The sequence below is a fragment of the Rousettus aegyptiacus genome, unplaced genomic scaffold (genome assembly GCF_014176215.1).
Source record: "Rousettus aegyptiacus isolate mRouAeg1 unplaced genomic scaffold, mRouAeg1.p scaffold_m13_p_11, whole genome shotgun sequence".
In the NCBI taxonomy this organism is placed as follows: Eukaryota; Metazoa; Chordata; class Mammalia; order Chiroptera; family Pteropodidae; genus Rousettus; species Rousettus aegyptiacus.
In genome coordinates this window covers 30,863,747-30,879,906 of record NW_023416286.1, presented here as the reverse complement: position 1 = coordinate 30,879,906, position 16,160 = coordinate 30,863,747, and the positions used below count along the sequence as shown (strand labels likewise).

At 33.7% G+C, this 16,160-nt stretch overlaps 1 long non-coding RNA gene across 1 annotated transcript in view; it reads left to right on the top strand.

Annotated features, from left to right (window-relative positions):
- Positions 1 to 16,160, top strand: part of LOC107509434 — a 687,588-nt gene that overhangs the window by 405,461 nt on the left and 265,967 nt on the right. The window contains exon 4 of the long non-coding RNA XR_001596541.2: positions 7,980 to 8,016. This is a non-coding gene — a long non-coding RNA (uncharacterized LOC107509434). The remainder of the gene's footprint in view (positions 1 to 7,979; positions 8,017 to 16,160) is intronic.

The window sequence follows — 16,160 nt, the reverse complement described above, 5'->3', positions numbered from 1 at the left end:
GTTGAAAAATCCTGTAGCTCAAACATATTTCATTCTAGTATCATTTATAAATACATTACCACTGAAGTGTCAATGTAGTCTGCATACTTAATATGGCATATATATATTTTTTGTTTTTGCCCAATTATATATTTTTCTCTCTCAATCTCATCTTAGTAAATGGCAGCAGTATCTATTTTGCCTCCTTGAAACCTAAGAAATGTAATTAATTTCTGTCTTTTTCTCACATCCAATCCATCAGCAAATCCTGTGAGTTCTACAACAAACTTTTTTCTGGCATCATTCATTTCTCTTCATCTTCACTGCAGCAGCCATGCCCAAGAAACCTCCAATCACCTCTTGCTTCATCTACTGCAATAGACCCTTAACTATTCTCCCAGCCTTTACTCTTGATCTTGGCTATCCACTCACACAGTAGCTAAAGGAATCTTTTAAAAACAAATTGGATTATGTCACTCCTCTCAAATCTCATGTTTTTCTTGAGCACTTAGAAAATGGCTCTTAAATAAAAATCTTGCCCCATGCCCATCTCTCAGACCTTATTCACAAGGCTTCTTACTCTAGGAGGACTACTCCTTACTGACTGCAACCTTTTTATTTCTCTTTGGGGATCCCTCTTGTGCTTTCTTCTTCCTTGAAGAATCTGACATTAGACCCTCCCAGACTGGCAGTTCTTGTCATTAATTCCTATTGTAGATCAAGTGGAATGTTCCTGAATGCACTTCCATGGCCATGCAAAATAAAATGGCCTCTGCCACTTGCTGGCACTGTATGTTACCCTGTACTTGGGACTGCTGTGTTAATTTTTAATATCATTTTTATTAGATATAATGGAATACAACATTATATTAGTTTCTTATATACAACATAGTGATTTGATATATGTATATACTTTGAAATGATTACCAGAATAAGTTGGGTTAATATCTATCAACACACATTGTTACAATTTTTTTCTTGTGATAAAAAATTTTAAGATCTTCTCTTTTAGACGCTTTCAAATGTACAGTGTAGTATTATTAACTATAGTCACCATGCTCTATATTACATTCCTATGACTAATTTGGGCATTTGTTTCTTCTTTGGAAAAATGTTTATTCACATTCACAGTCCATTTCTAATCAGATTGATTGCTTTTTTTTTGCTATTGAGTTGTATGAGTTCTTTATATTTTGGATTTTAATACTTTATCAGATATATCACTTACAAATATCTTCTCTCATTCAGTAGGTTGCTTTTTCATGTTGTCAATAATTTCCGTTGGTATCCAGAAGCATTTTAGTCTGGTATATTCCTGCTTGTTCATTTTTACTTTTGTTGCCTTTTCTTTTGGCGTCAAATCCGCCCCCCCCCAAAAAAAACCTCTAAGACTGATATCAAGGAGTTTACCACCTATGTTTTCATCTAGAAATTTTATGATTTCAGGTTTTATATTCAAGCCTTGATTCATTTAGAGGTATTTTTTATCTATGGTGTAAGGTAGAAGTCCAATTTCATTCTTTTACATGTAGCTTTCCATTTTTTCCAACACTATTTATTGAAGAGATTTTCTTTTCCTTATTGCATATTCTTGGCTCATTTTTTGTAAATTAATTTGCATGTATACATGGGATTATTTCTGGGCACTCTATTCTGTTTCATTAATCTATATGTCTGTTTTTATGCCAATACTATACTGTTTTGATTCCCATAGCATTATTATATAGTTTGAAATTAGGGAGCATGATGCCTCCAGCCTTGTTCTTCTTTCTTAAGATTGCTTTGGCTATTCTGGATATGTTATGGTTTGTTCATTTTTTTATCATTTCGGGGTACTCAAATAAAGGTTCCATGATGGCATCTTCCCAAGCTTCACCTTAGTTGATATTCAATAAATGTTGGTTGCCTTAATGGTGATTTTCAGCAATCCAAAAAAATTAGAAATGAGGAATTAACCATTAAAAAGCCTGATACTAAAGCTTAATAGAGAGGCAATAGCTCATAATTCTGTAATTGAATACAAAGATTGCCAAACAACAGGGCGAGTCTTCATAAGATGAAACAGCATCAAAGTTCTTTCCAGAAATTTGCCTTTCTGCCAAAAATAACATGATTTCTTCCATCCCTCTCCTCTTACAATCTTCTCATAAAAATAATCCTATACTATTTGTGGTTCTATAGTGTAGTGGTTAGCAGAATGTCCTGGGTTCACTCCCAAGTAGAGCCATAATCCATGGTCTATGGCCATGCCACCCTAAACAAGCTCAGTGTCTGATCTTGGAAGCTAAGCAGGGGGGTGCCTGCTTAGTACTTGGTTGGGAGACCACCTAAGAAGATTATGTGCTGTAGGCATAAATAATAATAAAATAATAAAAAAAAGAGAAATGATTCTATATTATACAATTTTGTATTTATTCCTATTTATTTTCTAACTAGATTATAAATCACTTAAAAGTAAAGATTCTTGTTTATCTCTGTATCGCTTTTAGCATAATGCCAGACGTAAAACAAGCTGAGCTTTTCTGCATAGCCAACGTACTTTAGATTTTGTGTGTTAGATTAGTGTTATATAGGAATATATATATACATACATACACACACACACACACATACACATACATACATATATTTGATACTCATATTCATCTGCTTTTCTGCTGAGTTCAGAATAATTGAGGCATTATAGTAAAAAGCCTAAGCTTATATAATAAATATCACCTGGTAATTACTCTGCTAAAGAGTAGAACAATAGATTTGCTCAAATCATTATAACAGCTAACATATATTGAAAGCTAATTAAGTGACAACCTATATTCTGAATGCTTTGCATATACTAACTTATGTAATATTCACAATAACCCTATGAGATAATGATTATTTTCCTTTTTTTTTTTATTAAAAGAAATAGTAGCAGAGAGAGATAGTTAACTTGGAGAAGGTCACGCTGTGATATGTATTGAGGTGTCCTTTCAACCCAGCAGTGTGACTCCCAGGTTAATACCCTAACCTCTATTCGCTTTTGGTAAGTGCTATGTAATTAACTTTTAGAAGAGTTTTATACCTTTAAAGTAACAAAATTCTTTCTAATTGCAACTTTTCAAAATTCTACAAGTGGATTAACTAATTGCCTTATAAACTACACAATTAAACATGTCTCAACCCTTCACTAACTTCACTGATAAATAATATTTCTGCTTTATTGTGTGCATGACAAATTCGTTTTTATCCTCTATGAAAATGCAAGACTTTCAATGAAAACACTAACATATCCCTGCATAGTAGAATGGAGGAGGTTAAAAACCATTGTATCTTGGCAGTGTAATGGTCCATTTCTAGCAAAGAGCAAAATAAACATTACATGGCATGCTCTTATTTGAGATAATCTTTTATGTCTAGTGATAATTAGCAATCCAAATAAATAAACATGAATAAAGTTTAAGAATAAAAAGATAACCCAAACCCTTTAATTGTCCTTTATATCAAAAAGAGTGCATTTGTTACTTATAACCACAAAGAACTGCACTAATTTTTCACAAAAAGCTTAGGCTTTAATATATTTAGCAGCAACAGATTTGCATAACAACCATGAAATGCACAAATAAAAATCTACATCAGAAGAATATTAGAGGCCAGCCTGTAGGGGAGAGAAATAAAAAAAAAGATTCAGAGTCAGTGTCTTACTAGGTAGTCAATTCAATGTTAAGAGTCTTCTAGTCTCTTTTTGTGCTCCATATCCACTGTCCTTGCCAAAGTAGACAGGGACATAGCTTTTGGTCCCTTCATTAAGTGGACTCAGTGTAGAATAATAGAGCAGATTGTACAATCATTTACCTTTTTTATTTTTATTTTTTTTAAACAAGGAGGTTGGACAAGTTACGAAAATATCTTGCACCAAGAGAACTAAAATGTTCACTTGAGATATTTCTGCTTCTCTTTACTAAATCTAAATCTCACTATATCTATCTCAGGTAATCAAAATGATAGATACCATCATTGCATTACAGACAAAGAAATTTTTGGATTTAGACATATATTTACAAAGCCAAACCGCCAGTTCTATAATAGAAATGAAATCATTGAAATAAAATTCTTCCTCTACTGCATAGGGGCTCTGTGGCCTTGAGATAGCAAATATAATATCTCTTAGTTTTAATTTTCTTAATTGTAAAACAAGAGTAATGTATATCAAAGTGTTGAGCCCAGTCTGCTGAGTTTTTTGGTAAACTTCAAAAATCTGAAACTAGAAATCTGAAAACAAAATCATCTTCTGTCATTTTCCACCCTTCTTATTTATCTTATGATCATTGATTTGGTAACTGGTGGCTTAGTCACCCATGTAAAGAATTTGGAAAGATATTTAATAAATCTCTGCTCCCAGATGGTCAAAACTTTATATCAATTATACCTCTTAAATACTTCGGTTATCTCTTCCTTTTCTTACTTTTCCATTGCCTGTGTCTCAGGTAAGTCCGTATTACTACAAAAGTCTCTACCCTGCCTGTTTCACCCACTATAACCATTCACCATACTGCTAGCATGATTGTCAAATCAAAAATATGTTATCAGCGTTCTTTTTAAAATTTCCTAAATACTTTCAATTATAGAAGATAGAAACATCCTACCACAGCCTAATAATTGGACCCTTCAGCATTATTTCCTGTCTTCCTCCAACAGCTTCCTCTAATTTAGCCAATGTAATATACTTAGTTATTCTCTAGGGCAGGGGTCCCCAACCCCTAGTATCAGTCATGGCCTGTTAGGAACTGGGCTGCACAGCAGTTGGTGAATGGCTGGCGAGAGAGTAAAGCTTCATCTGTATTTGCAGCCTCTCCCCAGCACTAGGATCACCGCCTCAGCTCCACCTCAGATCATCAGCCATTAGATTCTCATAGTAGCACCAGTCCCTGGTGCTAGAAAGGTTGGGGACCACTAATCTAGGGTGTCAGGATCCCCAGGTCTTTGGCTTTTATCTATTTGTTTGCTACTGTCTGACTAAATTCCACTCATTCTTCAGATTCACATTTACACTTCAATCTCCAAAGAAGGAAAAAATAATTTACCTTGTTCATCTAGAAGTACATGAGCAAAACACAAAAGGAGATGAATTTAACCAGAGTACTAAACATATTTTAAAAAGGTGGCCTCTATCAAGGACACCGATGCTAATATAATTATTTCTTCTTTACTCACTTCTATGGAGAGTTCATTTGAAAGCAGGTTATCTGAAGGAAACTCTACTTCTCTTTCTCGCACTAAAATGGGCTTGTGTCTCAATCTAAAATGCTCTCAAAGAGGACTTTTTGTCCACTTGTTTACACAGAAGACAGAAAGCTCTTAGAAGTACCAAACATCTACCTCTCTTCTACCATCCTCATATCCAGCCCATTATCTGTGCATTAGAGTGGAGGTGTAAATATCAACTCTTGCAGGCCTTGGTTGGAAATTGTGATGAATGCGAATGTGTTGATGAAGAGAGAGAAGCTTATAAAGAGGCTTAAAAATGGCAGCTCCCGGCTTGCCCAGAAATTAGTCTAGATAGCATTTAATTGGTGGATATGATTTGAGCTATGACCCAGCTGTTGAAACCCTTTATTAGTTCATTGTTTACTATTTTTTATTTTACTTTAAAATGTTTAGGATTTTTTTCTCCAGTTCACTATTACAGGAAAAGAACACTGAGAATAATTCATACTTTAACTTTTTTTGTGTAACGTGTTATGTGAGTAAGCATCAGCTTTTAGAGCTCACCAACTGTTTACATGCTGTCCTCTCAGTTAAAGTTGGGCAGCCTTAAACTTGGTAGTGTCCACATGAATGCTAACTTTTCCACAGTATGTTTGACCACATGCCTAAATTTAGTCCTAGATCACATGTAGTGTCCTGGCATCTGTTTAACACCTTCTTACAATCTCAAAAGTCTCCCAGTTCAGACAATAAGTGTTATATTCCCTCTGTCCATAGGGGAACTAAGCAGAGTTCAAAACTTCTCTCTGTGTTGCTTGAAAAGGAAAAACTGAGCAAAACACAATTATTAGATTGCAAAAGGGAACCAGGTGAGGATTCATGGGCAGACTCTTTGAGGAGGGAATGTTTGAGATCTGTAAATTAGGTCAAGAGTTATATAGATAAAGGAGCTTTCTCAACTCATATTTGCTAAGGTGCCAAAACTACAACTAGAAGGAGAGAGGCTAATTTGAAGAGCAGGAATGAAAGAGAGAGAGAGAGAGAGAGAGAGCGCGCGCACACTAATGTTTGCAGTACAATGAGAAAGAAGGGTGTTGTGAGAGATTAGATTACAGAAGTTAGCATAGTTCAAAATAACAAGCTTTGGAAGCCATGTTGAGGATTTTCAAATTTATTCTATGAGCAATAACAAGAAAAATATTGCAATATTTAAGTAGAGTTGAAATTTGATTATATCCACTTCATGAAAAAAATAATACCCTGACATCTTTGTGGACAATGGATTAGGGTTGGGTTTAGGTGCATGGACAGCAGTGCGATTGTGGAGATGCCTTTGCAAGCTAAAGTGATAGCTACCATGAGAGACTGCGGAACTGAACTATAGTGGTGGTCATTGGAGAAAGCATATGGTTTCTTCTCAAAAATTAACCAGGCTAAAACCTGAGGGGGGAAAAAAAAAACCGTTTTGTCCTGAATGCTTTTATTATATCAAATCAAAGACATATCTAGAAATCATCTCTGTGGACAGGTGAATATTTACATTAATTGTTTAATTTACTCTTCATTGGTTTTGCCCTTAATTACTGAGAGAAAGGGAATCTGGCCAGATGTTTGCATAGGGCAGGCCACAGACACATGAGGAAGCAGGGCACCAGGACTGAACTATCCTCTCAGGAGCACAGCACATGCTCAGGAGCCAGGGTCCTGACCACACTGGAACTCCATCGATCTCTGAACACTCCCTCTTCCTTTCTAAAACTTATCAGAGAGTCGATCTGGGATGAGAGTGAAGAGCAGTTGTGCTGCCATGACAATTTAACACTCAAATGAACTCAGATGAATTTACAACAGGAGCTACTTGTGTTTATAAATTAGTATCTAAATGTTATCAATTTTGCAAACCTTTGGATCTTACTGATTTTGAGGATACAATAAAACTCAGTTAAAATAAATGTCTCTATACCTTGAAGCACCAGAATGTCAGCATTGATGACATATATAGACAATTAAGGGAAAAAAATGTGTCTATATGCAAACAAGCAGAACTCCTAAGGACATTATTCTTAATACTTCTGGTTTTCACTTCTGAGAAAACTAATTCAGATCCTATGGGAAAGAAAATATGATCAAAATAGTTTCTTCTACTGCTTCTATTTCTCCTGCTATGTCCCAGCATATTACACCTTTGTCTCTGATTAGGATTAAATATTATATTGATTCGAGCCAGCTCGTTTCAAGTATACTCTTTGCTGCATATTGTGTGGAGCCATAACTTTATCTCATCTCAGTGATATTTGTGAGGTATTGTAAATAAAAATCTCTCAGACTTTAATGAAGTTCAGTGAAAAGTATATAAGAAAATCAAATAACTAATGTAATACTTGAAAAGAGTATATCTCATATTAATAACTTCTACCTGGTGGTATTTCATTGTTATTTAGTAGAAATGAAATTCTGTATGACACCTAACTCTTCAAACTTCTGGTACAGACATTAATTCACAGGCTTCTCATTATTGTCCATGAGTGGAATATGCTGAAATCTACACCCATGACCTGGATAATGTGCCCTGTAATTTCTGTCTTTGCTCTCAGACATGAAACTCATTAGCTTTTGTGGTTTCAGTGCACATGCATTTCCACAGAAAGGCATTTAATTATTACAGCCAAGGAGGTGATTTTAATTTTAGTAAAAAAATAAACTAAATGCGATCAGGAAAAGTTTTTAAACTTTGCCTGTAATTATGCTAAGTATAACAATGCATCATCCTTTATAATATTTACTGGATACCAATAAATTATGTTTTATTTTAACAGGCAGTTTGTGACCAGAAGTGTGTTTCTCTTCCAAAAGGTAAGTGCCTTTTAAGAAATGGTATATAAAATTATCATGGTTTCTGATTTATAGCTTTGAAGACCCTATTAATTTTAAAGCCCTGTGGCTGACAGCTGTGTTGTTCAAAGGCAAGGATATATAGTATTAATTACCTTAAGCTCCAGATTATTGTTCATGGTGCAGACATTACGTATAAAGGATAGACTGGCACATTTTCTATTTTAGTAAGAATAATAATTAAACTATTGATTTTAAAAGAAATATTTGTTGAAGTAAAATACAAAGGACATAGTTCGGTTTGATGACTTTTGTTTCAGTTCTGGATAGTTTTCAACAATTTTCATGGAAATTACCAGCCACTTGAGGTTTTTGTTACTGGTCTTTCTTTGTTATTTGTTTGTTTCATTAATATTAAAGAATGTCTTAGCCATTTTGAAAGTTAAAAATTGATGTATCTTTATAAAAAAGCATTTGCAAATAAGACTATATATGTGTGTATATATATTCTTTACTTGAATACATGTATATTATAAAATTTAATAATATATCGGGTTTAACCATGAGTTAAGTTTTATTGCTGGCTCAACCTAGTATTTAAATTTTCAGGACTCCTGTGAGGTTTAAAAGTAAATGAAATGTTTAAATATAGTATATTTTATACCCTGTTAGTAAACAAGAAATGACAAGATCATGGGTTTATTTCACAGTTTGCCTTTTGCTAAGCTCTCAGTCAGGCAGTTAAAACATGATAGGGTTATTATTTACTGTGTACTTGGCATAGAGTCTTTGTTTATCTAAAAAAGGCATGGTATATATCTTCACAAGATGCCCTTCAGCAGCTTCCATGGTGAACATCCATCTCTATTACTGCTCTTGGTTCCAGGTCTCACTTGTTTCTATTTGTTGGTGGACTACCATCTTTTTGTTACTATTATATTTGTGTTTGATGCAGCCAGAGGAACTCATTGTCTTTAGGGCTTGTGAACCCTGCTGTGGGTTGTAACAACAGAGTAATTGTATGAGTTGTTATGTTATCAGAAAATTCATAAACTATTATTCTTCGCCTAATAATAGTCTGTATTTTTATGATCAGGTGATGTCAGCGTATTAGCTTGATTTATAGCATATTAACTATTATGTCAAGTTATTTATTTAGAAAAGAAATGCACTTTGAAAAAATACAGTCTGGTTACTTTTAAAAACTCTGCACTATTGTGGTAAGAGCCCATAAAACTATTAAATAAGTGACTAAAAATTATTTTTAAAAGTACAATTCAGAAGTTTTTCCATGTGATAGTGGGCAGTAGTTTTGATAAAATGACAAGCTATAAGTTTAACCTTAACTATGTAAACCAATGATAGACAAGTTGTCAGTTTTTAAACTATAATTCACAAAAGCATTTGAGTGAAGTAAAATTTCCAAACATTTCCCACTCCCTCTGCCGCCCCCCATACAAGTGCTGTGGCAAAAAGAACACAGAATTTAGGGCCAATTAAAATTTACTTATAAACCTAGTTCTAGTCTTATTCACTGTGTAACCACAGGCAAGCTACTTAACCTCTCTGCACTGTTAGCAATTTTTCACACTGGGTTTAATAATATTATGGTTACCCCTTATTCCACTGGAGATGTGCTCTAAGACCCCCCAATGGATGGATGCATGAAACCACAGATAGTACCAAAGCCTAGATGTACTATGTTTTGTCTTATATGAATGTATCTATGATAAAGTTTAATTTATAAATTAGCACAGTAAGAGATTAGTAGTAACTAATAATAAAAATAGAATTATAACAATATACTATAATAAAAGTATCTGAATATTGTCTCTCTTAAAAACTATCCTTTTTGTGATGCGAGATGATACAATGCTTATGTGACCTGACAGAGGGAAGTGAATGACGGATGTAGGCATTGTGACAGAGTGTTAAGTTATTATTAGGGTCACTTAAACAAAATCACCACAATAGGAAAGAGTCATCTGATAACCAAGACTACTAATGGGCAGGGAGCATCTACAACACAGAAACCCTGGACAGAAAGATGATTCACATCCTGGGCAGGGTAACGCAGGAATGTACGAGATTTCATCATGCTATTCAGAAAGGCATACAGTTTGAAACATGAATAATTTATATCTGGAATTTTCCATTTAGTTTTTTGGACCACAGTTGACTTCCAGTAACTAAAACCGTGGGAAAGAGAAACCATGAACAAGGGGGTTCTATTGTATTTATAGCAAGACTACTGTAAGCCTGTTGAAAGTGATTTGTCAGGTCCCTGCTCTCTGCTGAGAGTAAATCTCTTCTTATGTACACATGGGTTCAAACTCCTAATTACTCTCTCTGATGAAACTATAATATTATGGTGTACTTTCTCCTTTTTTATGTAAAGTTTGCCTTGGGTGCAGGTACACCAAACTGGTAGGATATTGACATTTGAAAATAAAAAGACAAAAGAAAAAAGAAAAAAGAAAAAAAAAGAAACAGGCATAGTATCTTGCTAATTTCTGTATAAAGGTGTTATAGTCTGTCAGTGGTGTCCATGCGTGTGTGTGTGTGTGTGTGTGTGTGTGTGTGTGTGTGTGTGTATACACACATATCCAGGGGATTACCCTACAGGGATTTGTGAACAAATAACTGTCATTTGAGTAGCTCTTTATTTATTTTAAGTACTTCATTCTTTTCTCATCTTTTCTTCAGTGTTCCTGTTTTGGCTATATCCAGAGACCTACTCCTCTTTTCTCTAAGGTGAAGCTTGGAACAAGGGCCCTGTTCTTGCTTCTTTTATTCCTTTATCTAGGAAAACATCTTTTGTGATGCTTTGTCTTAACACACCACTGGGTAATTGGATAGTTAAATAGCTGAAAATGGTTCAATAGCCTTCCTAGGTAATATTTACATTTTAATGAGCTTTTGTAATGGTTTACCCTAAATGCAAGGTACTATGAAGGACTCTGGCATGGGCAATAATTTGAGGCCAAAAGTCTTTTCTTTAAGGGTAAAGTAGCCCTTTACACTTTAAAAAGTAGGATTTTTTCCTCTTCATACTTACTATAGAACTTATACATACATATGCATACAGAACTTCTCATTTATATTCTCTTTCTCTCTTCTCCCATTCTCTCACTGCCAAAAACAAAACAAAACAAACAAAAACTTTGAACAGACATAAATTGAGATCCAGGCCTCTTCTGAAAAAATTAAACACGTTTTCTTCTACATCTATTTTAAATTTCTTCTATGCTGTTCTCTGACCTCTTATATTTTATTAGTTTATTTCAGAAATTTTAAGGATAATTTACATTTTAAATAATGTTTTATTTGTCAAAAATTTTTATACACATTAGCCAAACAATTCTGTTAAAGTTGGATGGTATTATTACATTTGTATTTCTGATCAAGACACTGAGGAAGAGGTGACTTGTCAGAGTCAGAACAGCAAAGATGGTTTATTACTAGGACTTCTAACACAGTCTAGGTATGCAGCTGTTGTTCTATTATGCAAAAGCAATTTAGGTGCTACTTTTCTTCTATGGATTTATTCATACAGGTGGAAATAAGAGAAAGAAGAAAACCAAAAAAAGTGTATTTCATGCAGTAATGTGATTCAGCAATTCAACAAGCCAGATTCTCACAGGATGGCTTGCCAGGATAAACTCAGTGCTGACAAGGAGCTTGATGTAAAAGGAAAGGAAACACACACACACACACACACACACACACACACACTCACACACACACATACACGGCATAAGCCAAAAATAAAAATGGTTTACAAATAATAAACGAAATATTCATTTTTAAATAGAATTTTGTTGTCAAGTAGTGGAATATATATAGGGCATTGCTATAGTTCTTGAGAAAATAGTAAAAGACTCTGCATGCTACCTTTTGCTGCACACAGATCAGGAATTCTGGTAAGGGAAAAAGAAACAGTTGATTCCCTTAAGGAAATTTTGATTGACCTATAAATGTCATTTTAAGAATTGAAAATCATTGATATTTATTGATTTTACCTCAAATTTTTACATTACTTTATTCTTTTATTGTTACTGAAAAGTAACTAGCGAGTTCTAGTGCTTCCAGAAAATTTCCTCTCAGTCCTTTCACCTACATGAGTGTAAAGGTCCAGGGGTTTGCTTCACTCTTGTGCCAAAACTTATGCATTATGATTATATCTATCATAAGATAACTTTCCTTCAGCCAGACAAGTGGATGTTTGTTTTTTATTTGCTTCTGAATTGTTGTTAACAGTAATTCTATATTAATTTTGATAAATATAGATAGTGAGACTAAATGATTGTGAGATTGTGCTCATCCTCAAAGTAAGTATCCATGTGATGAGTTTATCTGGGGTTGTAGGTTAGAAGCTGGATATAAGTGTCTGTTTATTATGAGGATGGTAACTGTATGAGAAATACTCAAATCTAAAGTTAACCTTTCTGAATAAATTTCATTTTTTCATCATCAAATTTTCCTGGAAGCCTGAAAGATCCAGAAATTTATTTTCTTGACATCTAGAATGTCTTTCCTTGCACACATTATTTAAAATGTATATATTCATTTAAATGTGTTTAAAATGTATATAATATACATTGCATACTATCAATTTCTTCACCGTATTCAAAGATATATCACCTTTTTATTTTGTAATCATTACACACTATCATTTTCAGCAATCATGAAATGTCTGAAAAACATTGCACCAAGTTCTCTTGAGCTGATACTTCTCCTTCATTTCTGAACCAAGCTGTATCCTTCTTTATACCTTCCAACTTTTGATGTATTTTCACCAGTAATATGGCCATTAGCATATTTATGAGGTTTTAGTTTATATCACTGTTTCAGGTAAATATTTAAAGCACAAAAAGAAAGATACGTTTTTTTTTCAGTGAATTTCATTCTATGTAGATTAAAACTCCTACTTTCATTTTTTTTCCTACACATTGTCATTTGCTTTTATACATTTACCTTGCACTAAATATAAATTTGTCTCCCTCAATTTTAGAGAGAGATTTAGGGGATTGCGTGTGTTACCTTTCTTCAAAATTTCCAAGGATTTTATTTTTATTTAAACATAACCAGTATAAAACCTTCATATTGAAGATAAGTATAGATATTAGAACTTGAACTATATAATAAAATGAAAATAGGTAAGCTTCCTTTTTCAAAATGCAATGTTCATTATAGGAACAGTACCAAGTACAGCTAGTGGATTATGTTGAATTTAAAGAAGAAAATAATTAAGCATGATTCAATCACATCACTTCTTAAGATAACTACCACTGACATTTCAGTGTGTTCTCCTAGACTTTTTTAATGAATTAATTTATATATGAAAATTTAATTGCACCTATGAAGGTATGTATTAATCCCCTTTCTTAGCCATATGCTTTCCCATTCTGCTTTTGGTCCTAACAGGCACCAAGGCCTGCCTTGCCCTCTGGTTTCTTTTGCTTCATTGTATAAGGAAGCTTCAAAGAAGATCAGGAGAGAAGAGTGTGAGACAGATGTTTATGTCTCCGGCTCCCTCCTTCTAAGGTTGTCTCAAGCAACCTTAACCATGGCTCATTTTCTTTCAATGTACACTTCCTTAGGGGCTGCTCCTTCCCTTCTCTCTGCCAGAGTAGGGATGGTAAGAGTGCTTTTTTGGAACCCTTTGGGTTTTATGGGCACCCCACCAATATCTTTGTAAATGATTTCTTTTTTGACCATCTGAGAATTATCTTAATTTGAGTGTGCCATCTTTTTTTTAGATGGAATATTCACTTGCATAGTTTTATTGCCTGTTTTTATTATGAAACACCTCTTGAACTGGCATATTTTTTGGTATTTTTTTTACCACATTCTAATAGCTTCATGCTATACATATACCACAATTGAACATTTACCTTGTTTTCTGTTTTTCATTATCAGTGGTAGAGCCATAATGAGCACCTCTGTAGACATGTACATCCTCTATTATTTCCTTAGGATGAATTACCAGAAGTGAGCTAATAGAAGTAATTTCCAAATGGTATTTTATTATTAGTGCTGTAGATTTATTATCAAAGAAATGCTATTGATCATTCTTTGTCTGTACCATCTCTATATTGCCTCAAGCAGTTCAGCAGTGACATTTAAGTCCTACTCCTTATAAATATGAGATGCTGGATCTCCAGGCTCTAGGATTTCCTCAGTTTACATTCTAAGTTTTGTTTACTCATAAGGTCATCAAGCCACTATTTTTAATTAGCAATAGGAGCTTCTTTAAGCCTAGAAACCAAGCCATAGAAGCCTCCACCACACCCCCCATTCCAAACGCACACACACACTGATACCAGAGGGCAGCTTAACTCCTCAACGCTTAACGGTGAAAAGGAGTCTGCTGGAAACCTCTCAATTTGCATCTGGCCACACTTCAGTCATTCCACATACCTGTTCTTGCCTATTCAGGAATGAGGTTGTGTCTCTTGATGCTTAGCAGAGGAACTGTAAAAATCTGACATATCAAAAAACACTCAGGAACAAAACTATGAACTATATATAAATACTCGCAGAATTAATAAGTAGTTTCCTTTAGCAACTTCTCATTCATTTAAGTGCTGAGTGTTTCCCTTCAGCCGTTTTTTTCTCACCTATACTTAGTAATATAAGACTAACCATTGTGGCTTCCATAATCTAAATACTAACTTATATTCTCAAATAACTGAAGCAATTGTCATACCACTAAGTTGTAATACCAATAAAACAGAAATTCAGACTTTCGATTTTCTTTTTCTTAGAGTTATAAATTTTATATCAACCAAATACTCGATTTGTAACTATAATAGTGACCTGCATGATACAAAAGTTGTCACCAGAGTTATCAACATGTTTTTACATTTGGCTAAAAGCCCAGAAAAAAATCTGGAATGTTTTATAAATATTATAAATACTGTTCTCACTGAGGAAAATGTGTATTGGAGGCAGCAACTCTTATCAGGGAAATGTAAAATTTTAATACACATCATTTTCTTGAAAATATTCTTCCGTTGTTTCTACCTTTGATCAACAGGGGAAAAAAAGCAATCAATGTAGAAAATGAATTAAAACAATTAAAGTATCTCTTCTCCTAATGATCTGCAATATTTTATATGTGTTTTATGTCTGATTTTCAAACTTATTTTCTTCAGAAGCAGGATATCTTCAGACCAATTTTCAGGTGTCCAAAAGTTTTCTATGAGATTTATATGGATAAATGTTGCATCATAAGCTTTCATTCTATAATAATCTTTAAAAATATTAATATACTAATATTAACGAGAGCCTAATTAACCACCTTATATGAGGGGCCATGTAATTTTAACTTGGGGTTTTATAGTTGATAAGAAATCATAGGAAAGGAGAGAGGAATATCATTTGAATAATGTGTTGACGTTAAGTTCCAGCCATTTGAAGCCCAGAAAGCTTTCTAACCAAAGTTTTACTGTAGATCAAATAAAGAATATTGTTGGGAGAATAAAGTCATCACATGACAAATAATAGCACAGCCATGTGGAATTTGTAAAAATCTCGACTAAATTTGTAAAATCAGTAACATAGTCACATTACAAATGGTAATTTAGTTTCAATTAAACATCATCAGTGATGATACTTTAATACTGTTATTTTGAATTGTATAGGCTTTACCATTTATAAATTTTGCTTTTTTTAGTCCTATAAGTGCTAATTTTATGTTTATACACACATAAATAGTATTAAAATAAAAGCAATTTTAATCAAAATTTGGTATTTGTGAAAAAATTTGCTTGATAAGTGGTATATTTGTTATTAAATTTTGAGAAACAATATTGGCTATTCTGTTATGATTCAGGATCAGAATTATGTTTATTTTCAAACCATGCCTTTTTTCCCACTACTACTGCTCTTATATGTTCAGGTATCCATTAAGTATGGAGGTCAATTGTAGTCTACTCCCCAAAAGTACCTCAGGAATTTCTGTGGAAAATGAAATATTGGTTATGGTATATACTAATATACTAATATTTCTTAATAAAACATCAATCTTGACTACAGTGTCTAGAAGCCCAGAAGTAACTTTACAGAGAGCATAAGAAACCAAATGAACAAGTAGCTCAGTTCACTGTGAATCGTGAAGGATTTTGGATGATGATTAAATGCCTAAGCAAACTGAGACA